The 8,771-nt window shown below is 36.9% G+C and overlaps 1 protein-coding gene across 2 annotated transcripts in view; it reads left to right on the forward strand.

Moving 5' to 3' along the window:
* Positions 1-3,278: 3,278 nt before the first annotated feature.
* Positions 3,279-8,771, forward strand: part of LOC107658259 (rho guanine nucleotide exchange factor 7-like) — a 40,930-nt gene continuing 35,437 nt past the window's right edge. Inside the window, exon 1 of one of the 2 annotated variants that reach the window (XM_016446744.1) lies at positions 3,279-3,356. The gene's annotated coding sequence lies outside the window, so the exon portion shown is untranslated. The remainder of the gene's footprint in view (positions 3,357-8,771) is intronic. The other variant, XM_016446743.1, reaches the window with a different exon arrangement.

Below are 8,771 nucleotides of genomic sequence, written 5' to 3' on the forward strand. Positions count from 1 at the left end.
GCGTTGTCACCGAAACATCGCGTCAGAGGGCTATGACGGCGATGAACTGAGATGCTCGTAGAAACACTCATGCGTAAGCAAGGGGATGAGGGAAACAGAGTCACCGAGAAGCTGAAGCATCAATACCTCTGGGAAATACCTCTGGGATCTATCTATCTGTCTATCTGTCTGCCTGCCAGTCAGTCAGTCTGTCTATCTATCGTATGCTTGAAAGGGAGACCGCACCTATCATCAGTGATGATTTTAACAAAGCAAACACAAAATATACAAGATATAGAGCTTAGCCCTTAGCCCTCTCTTAAGAGGAAGGAAGAATGGAATGCAAACTGTTACATACCCACAGAAAAGGATTAGGCAAGAAATGACTTCCACTGAATTTCCAGATGTGTTTGAATGTGTGCTGAGATAGAGAGATGTGTTACTCACTGCAGACTCCCAGATCTGTTGGTGTGCATCTCCCCCCACATTGCTTCATACATTTCACTGAAAAGAAAGATAAACATGCAAAAAGAGCCTAGCAGCATTAAGCATATTAATGTATCATGAAAGCCCGGAGACAATGTATGGTGATGCTTAGGGAGACATGCACTTTCTGTCTGTGAACTGATTTTTCATTCACTCATCAGTGCAGCATGGCTTTTGTTTGTGTCTGTGTGAAACTTGCTATAACTCTTCCTGACATCTGACACACACAACCTTGTCCAACATGGAAACATTAGAAGACTAAAAATCCTAAAATTACCGATTTCCGATACCTTCTAGCTATCTTGATTTGTTGTTTTCCAAAAAAATTATGTATAGGTTTGCACTGGGTGTGTTCGAGGTTGATCAGCTTGACTCCTTGCTGTCTTGTTTATAGAAAACACAGTCATTTTCATTCTACAACATATGCACACAGAGATCCAAAAGAGCCAGAATGAATTAATATAAATTTGACAAATTTTTGACATACATAAAAAACTGCCCCCTTAATTAAACCTACTCTATACAATATATTTTCATAAGGAAATGTGAGTGGTACTTTCCTGTGCAAAACTCACTGCCATGATGCCATGGGGGTTTTAGGGTGTGGATTTCTGTCTGGCCTAAATAAAAAAAGTCAACCCTCTGATCTTTATGATATTGTGGCTAGATTTGGCTCAGGTCACTGGTTTATTGTTAAGTCTAAGGGACATTTTCATCCATTATATTGTGCACCAGATGAAAATAAGTCTGATCACAAAGAAAAGTAATAACTTACCAATCAAGCTGCATGATTTAAGGTGATTTGCAACTCATCATGCACAAATAGTGTTTGTCTGCATGGTAGTGACAGAAATGCCCCAGATGTGCAGCTGTTATTTCTTTTGCACAGTCGTGGTTTCATTACTCAAAGCGTTCTTCTTATGACCTCTCAGTCATTACTCACCCTCATGAAAAGAGAGCCACACCTGGAGGAAGAAAATAATCAAAAACAGATTGAAACCGAAAAAGTGCAAGCACCGTGTGTGAGAGAGGCAGTGTCAGAGAAAGATACCAATAAAGTATTACAGCATGCACTATTTAAAAAACAAAAATCACACAGAAGTGAAAAATTTGGAATAAAATTAATCAGTGAAGCTTGTTTGAATCTAAAGCACTTACAAGCATTTGACAAAGCGATATGCTTGTGTTTGAGAGTTTAAGGAAGAATGAATGTGCATCTGAGGTGTTTTTGTACAGGCAGAATATTTTCTTGAGTTACAGTTGTCCCTCCTACACAAAAGGGAACAGATGAACAATGCACACTGTTGTCATAAATTAATTGGGGGAAAAACTATCATAAATCTGTAATGTATAGCAATAAACATGCACAGACTTCTATTTGTGTCTTTACATATAGTATTGCATTTACATTTAATGCAGAACCATTGAGATGGGCAATAAAATATAGACTGTTCTCATTATCTCAATCTCATATAGACTGCTTATTATTTAACAACACTCTTAGCTCAGATGGTGGCATTAATGTATTTTACAAACAGACACACTGATGATTTTTTTAAATAGGCAAAGACAAATAAACAGGACACTTAGAAAACTAGAGTGGGTAAGAGAATACTTCAATGTAAAATTGAATCAAAATGTTTAAAGAAATTAAAAAGGGGCGAGGGTCCACCTAGAGAGTTTTCTGGAAGGAAATATTGCAAGGGCTACAGCTACTAGAGATGATGAGTCTGGGGGATTGTGGGTAGTCCCATGGCAGGCTTGTTAAGACATGAGGTTCTGCCCTCCCAGCAACAGAGGGGTTGCTTCTCTCCTTCAGCTGACTCTTGAGACGAACACTGAACCTCCACTGGTATCCATGGTGACCCATTGGGAACTCAGATTCCTCTAGGTAGCTAGCCAGATGATTCAGGAGGGAGAAGGAGTGAGTGGTAAACTGGAAAGGAAAAGTGGTGGTCTATCCAATTTGACCATAGTTTTGATAAATATTTCAGTTTCTCCATTCATGCTCATGCTGATTTAGATTATACTTTGTTACTCTGACTGTGCCAGTTTACTGTTACGCATGACTCAGCGCTTGTTCATCAAAAATTTGGCACTAAAGGTGTTATGGTTCTTTACTGTCATTTGCACAGGGTAACAGTTTACACTGTAGGCTATAACTAAATTCCATTGACACTATAAGCAAGAATTGCACAGAACAGAGAAATAAATAACATACTGAAATTTAGAAAATAAAATAGCAGGAAAATGCATAGCTAAATGTATACTCTTTTTTATTTTATATAAAAGATATGGAAGTGTCTGGTAATGCATTTTTTGAAAAACATGGCAAAATAATGAGATGTATATATGTGCAATATATTCTCAGTACCGCAAGCACAAGTTGTATAACATGTATGTTCAAGGTCTATGTTGTGCAATAGGAGGATGGTCTTTGGATGGAAAGCTATAGTGTTTAGTGGGTTGGTGGGATTAGTGAGAGAGAGGTGATGGGTGAGAGTCATTTATAAAGTTTTGTGGCTTGTGGGAAATTCTCATCTTAGTTATTGGTGTCACACACGGTAATATTAAAGCTACACTACAGTTCAAAATTTTTAGGGTCAGAAAGATGACTGATTAATACTTGATGATGCATTAAATTGACCAAAAGTGACAGTAAAGACATGTATAAAGTTACAGAAGATTTCTATTTGAAATAAATGCTGCCGAAGATCCTGAAAAAATTTGATCAAAGTTGCTCCAAAAATATTAATCAGAACAACTGATTTCAATATTGATAGTAGTAAGAAATGTTTCTTCAGCAGGATGGATTTCTGCAGTCTTCGCTAAAGGATGGGGTCGTCCTGTGCAGGTTGCTGGAGCGGCTGCGTCCAGGCACTACTGATAAAGTAAGCGCGCATCCTCCCTTTGGCGCACCGTGTGCATTTCCCTGTAATCTTCACACTACACACGCGTTGATATATATATATATATATATATATATATATAACACAAGTGGCATATATAGTGTATGTTTTATAGGTCACAACAGATGTTTTAATCCTCTAGCTATATGAATGAAAACGCAGCCCATGCAGCAGAGGCGTTCAGCGCGCTAGTGCTGCTGTTGCTCCAGGAAACAACAGTCGTCGATTTTATTGCGAAAACCATATCATACCATACCACATGTCATATTTCATAGAAAACCAGTAAAATGTGGATATCAACAGCATGTATGTAAGATGTAAATAATAACCTGCTTAGTATGCCATTGGAACCTGCGGATAAGCGCGTGCAAATCGCATTACATGGCTGTGTATGAATAGCATTAATCTGTTAGGTATTATCAAGGTTAGCTATGCACCCTTGCTTATATTGCTTACACTGGAAATGGGCCGCCATAGACCGTAAACGAAAAGCAGATGCGCTCTCATTTAAAGAAACAGTGTTTTTTTTAAATTCCCGTAAATCCCTTCTTCTTTCCAATGCAATGCAAACTGGAAAGGCATAACAAATGGCATTCAACTGCAGTTCAACACACGTTGTTTTCTTATCTCAACCAAATTGCACAGAAATAATCAGAATGCAATAGCATTAAACCACAAAATAACTCAATTCATAGTATCAGAGTGAAAAGTAATATATTCCACTGAACAAGATACCTAAGGGTAAATGCAAATCTATGAAAGGCATAAAGATTTTAAAATGCCTCTCAGAGGGAACAGAATTCAAATTAGAAATGCATTTTTTTCTATAATTAAAGGCAGCACATGACCATGCAGGTATAATGTTATCCAGCATGTTTTCTAAAGCAGTTCGTCTTATCCATAAATAATGCATGGAGTTTGTCCTTCCTGGTTCTGGTTTGGTGTATACAGAGGGGGTGCGTTTTAAGAAATCAGTCACATTCAGGGTCAGCTCTGACAATGACTCAGAGTCTATGACAGCAATAACCTCTTTTCAAGCTCCATCTGGTTTGCTTATCAAATTTCACACTCTCACTGTGAACATAACAATAGGATGTTTACAGCAGGTGTATAACCTGGCAAGAGAGCTATGTGGAAGTAGTAGTAAAAAAAAAAGTTTGCATATTTAAAGTGGAAAAATAAATAGTGCACTTGACCTTTTTAGACGGTGTGGGCAGAAGCATCATGTTTCTGTTGGGACTGTCCACGTGACCAGTCAGAGTGCAACAGAACTAACCTGTTATATTCAACTGTCATTTAATGCAACATAAAAATACACACACAACCTGTGTGAGTCACAACTTGTGTGACTCATGCCGCTTCCTTTATTATCAGCACATAAACATTGATGTTTTGACCCACATACCTGTCACAGTATTTTTGATCAAAATCTAAAATTGTGCAATAATTGAACAAAATGATCTTACGCACTTAATTCTTCTGGTAAATGCTCTGTGCAATAATGAGAACAAGTCTGTCTCTTGCTTTTATGTATAAGCCAGATTTGTCTCAAAATTTAGACTCCTGCAATGGGCAGTTACTGCCATTACTAGATACGTTACCCCATTTTGTATCTCTAAGAATAGAATATATTTTAAAGAAAAGATGAGAGTGTTCAGACATAAGGCGTCCTGACAATTCACTACAACATGCAAATATATGCTAGCTTCAGCTGTTAGGCCCCCTGACTTAAAATGAAGCATCCATTTCCTAGCTACAGTACAGTCTTAGGTATCATTTGCAGCTTCTAATAGGATGACACTGCAAAGGAAAGCTTTATTGACAGTGCGAGCTGATTTGCTGAGAGATGTTCAAGAATGAAAATATAAGCAAATCAAATTGCACTTTCATACAAATATTTTCATTTCTGATTTGAACAAAAGTCATGGGTTTGGAACAACGAGGGTGAGAAAGATGACAATTTTCAGTTTTGTAGAATTACACCTTTGTAAATTATTGAATGAAATGCGTGTAACTGTACGTCTAACTGTAATTCACATGTAAATGTAAAAATCTACAGAATATATTTGTTACATGCAAATATTATTTGCATTTGACTCAATTTGGGGAAACTAAATAAAACAGAAAGAAGGCGCCCGAAAGAATGGGGCAGATTCCCAGTCAGAGAGTAAGCCTAGTCCTAAAATGTCCATTTGAACCAGATTAACAGAAATCTGCTTTCACTGTCATGATTTTAAATAGTCTTAAACTTAGTCTAGTCCAGAATTTAAAAGGTTGATTTCCTGAAGGAAGACTAAAGCTACCTCAGGACTAAATTGAGGCTTAAATTAAACCTACCAGGAGGCAGGTTTAACTTCAGATTAACGTTGTGTTTTCAGTCTTTATATATCAAACATATTGGCACCCTTGGTAAATATGATCAAAGAAGCATGTGAAAATAAATTTGCACTGATTTTTTATTTAAACACACACACACACACACACACACACACACACACACACACACACACACACACACACACACATGTTGTGTTTCCATGTTTTATGGGGACATTCCATAGGCGTAATGGTTTTTATACTGTACAGACCGTATATTCTATTGCCCTACACCAACCCTACCCCTAAACCTACCCCTTACAGGAAACTTTGTGCATTTTTACTTTCTCAAAAAAACTCATTCTGTATGATTTATAAGCTTGTTTCCTCATGGGGACCTCAAAAATGTCCCCACAAGGTCAAAATTTACTAGTATTACTATCCTTGTGGGGACATTTGGTCCCCATAACGTGATAAATACCAGCTCACACACACACACACACACACACAAAACCCTAAACTTTAAAATAGCAAAATGGTAGGGAAGGGAAATCTCATTATGACAGCAATGTTTTTCTCTTAATACACACTGGCTACAATTACTTTACTCTTGCAACCTTCTTTTGCCAAGATAACAGCTCTGAGTCTTCACCTATAATGTCTGATGAGTTTGGAGAACACCTGACAAGAGATCGGAGACCATTATTTTATACAGTATCTCTCCAGATCCTTCAGCTTCCCAGGTCCATGTTGACACACTGTCCTCTTCAGTTATATATAGGGTTCAGATCAGAGGACTGGGATGACCATGGCAGAACCTTCATTTTGTAACCAGTGGCCCATTTTTTTTTGTTGATTTTGATGGTCTTTTTAGATCTGATGGAAGATCCAAACAAGGCCCATTATAAGATTTTAGGCAGAGTCAGTCAGGTTTTGATTTTTTATCTGTTGGTATTTGCTAGAATCCATGATGCCATATATCTGAACAAGATGTCCAAGACCTCCGGCAGAAAAGTAGGCCAACAACACTAAAGATACAGCAGTATATATTCATTGTACACATGGAGTACTTTTGATCCCTGTGTGCAACAAACCTACCTTGAGTGTTTCCTGCAAAAAGAGCTAATTTTTTTTACGTTCATCTGACCATAGAACCCAGTCCTGTTTTAAGTTCCAGTAGTGTGTGGCAACTGAATATGCTGGAATTTGTTTTTGAATGAAAGTAGAAGATTTTTCTTCAAACCCTCCCAAACAACTATTGGTAGGTGTAGGTGGTGTTTGAAATGTTTTTTTTTTGTTGAGGTTTTCTGACCCCAAGACTCCTTGCAGAGTCTTCAGCCACTCAAACTATAATTTGTTACATTTAGTGCTTTTCTGGGTACTCAAAGGGGGGACATGAAAGGGGGGAATCTCCTCAACCACCACCAGTGTGCAGCATCCACCTGGATGATGCGACGGCAGCCATATTGCGCCAGAATGCCCACCACACACTAGCTTATTGGTGGAGAGGAGATCATTGTCCTAATGGTGGAAATGGAAATTTTCAATGCTTTAGCTATTTTCTTACTTTTATTTATTTATTTTTACTTTCTATTTTGTTGACTTCGTATTTTGTATAGGTCAATAATCTGTTGCTGTACATCAGAACTATATTCTTTGGTTTTTCTCATTGTGATGGATGATTAAGAGAATTTGGCCTTTGTGTTCCTCATATTTAAACTCCTGTGAAACAGGAAGTCATGGCTGGATAATTGCATGTTCCTAGTCACCCTGGTGTGCTAACAAATGTAAATATGAATGGAAATATAGATCTTCTGAGATTTTACTTATAATAATTTCTAAGGGTTTTATTAAAGGGTTTTATAAAAAATGTTTAAAAGTTTTAAAAACTTATTTACTTATTTATTATTTACTACTTTTTTTGAAATATCAAAAGGATAAACAATACAGATTTATTTTCACAATCCTCTTTGATCATATGTACTTAGGGTGCTAATAATTCTGACCATGACTCTCTCTCTCTCTCTATAACAGCTGCATTATATATAACATAATAAAAAATAATAATAAAAATGTTGCAAAACTGACAACACCTGATTGCAAGATTGCAGTTTATTTTGCATGCTTTAAAAAAAGTTTCCTCATGTTCAGTAAAGTTTTTTTCTTTTTTTTGATTATGGTCTTTTTTTCTGCTGCCATTGTTTTCCTTAGAACTGCTTCTCAGTTCCATACAATTCTAAGCTTGTCTTGGTTCATTCCATGTTTTATAGGCAACCTCTGTCATGCTAATTCAGATTAGCACAGCTGTTTTTAAATTAATCTAGTTTATTTTAGTACAGGACTCCATAGTCCAGGAGTTAGTAATCTGTATTTAATCTGTGTTTCAGAAAGCCATTTTTAAAGACATGATTAATTATTCTAGATTAAGCCTACTCCAGAATTAATTTAAACCTTGTCTGAGAAACCGCCCCTGTGACTGAGCACTGCATTTCTTGTAGATACTGTTATTCCTATGATTATTTCACAGAAGGCTCAGTGGCTTGGCAGGCATCCCCCATTAAAAAATATACAAGGATTCCTTTTAACCCCTTTTATCCAAATCTGATAATTTTGTAGTGTGAAAACGAGAAACAGATTGCCACACTGGCAGAACCCTCTGGAGAACCTCTAGGCACACATCTCTGGGGAACATAGAAAATGTAGCACACTGCAGTTCCTGAAAGAACATAAAAAACTGTAACCCCCAGTAACCCATTTTGAAGTTAATTTTTAAATACACAATAAAGATATCCAAGCTAGTTTAAAAAGGGAATGATTCTCAAGAAGGTTTCAATCGGTGCCAATCTTGAGAAACCAAATGGTGGATCAAGTATTATTAATTAATAATTATTTTTACAGTGATAATATATTGACTTAATTTCTTCTGGTTCCACCCCCAAACACATTTCAGTCAGTACGTTTTCATGGACAACAATACTCTGATTTTAATACGATTAAGACAATACTCTGATTAAGAATCTACCATGTAAACAGAGATTTTTGATTACTTTAATCCGGCTAAAGTCATAATCGAAGTAAACA

Source organism: Sinocyclocheilus anshuiensis, unplaced genomic scaffold (assembly GCF_001515605.1).
Source record: "Sinocyclocheilus anshuiensis isolate Anshui unplaced genomic scaffold, SAMN03320099.WGS_v1.1 scaffold263, whole genome shotgun sequence".
Classification (NCBI taxonomy): domain Eukaryota; kingdom Metazoa; phylum Chordata; class Actinopteri; order Cypriniformes; family Cyprinidae; genus Sinocyclocheilus; species Sinocyclocheilus anshuiensis.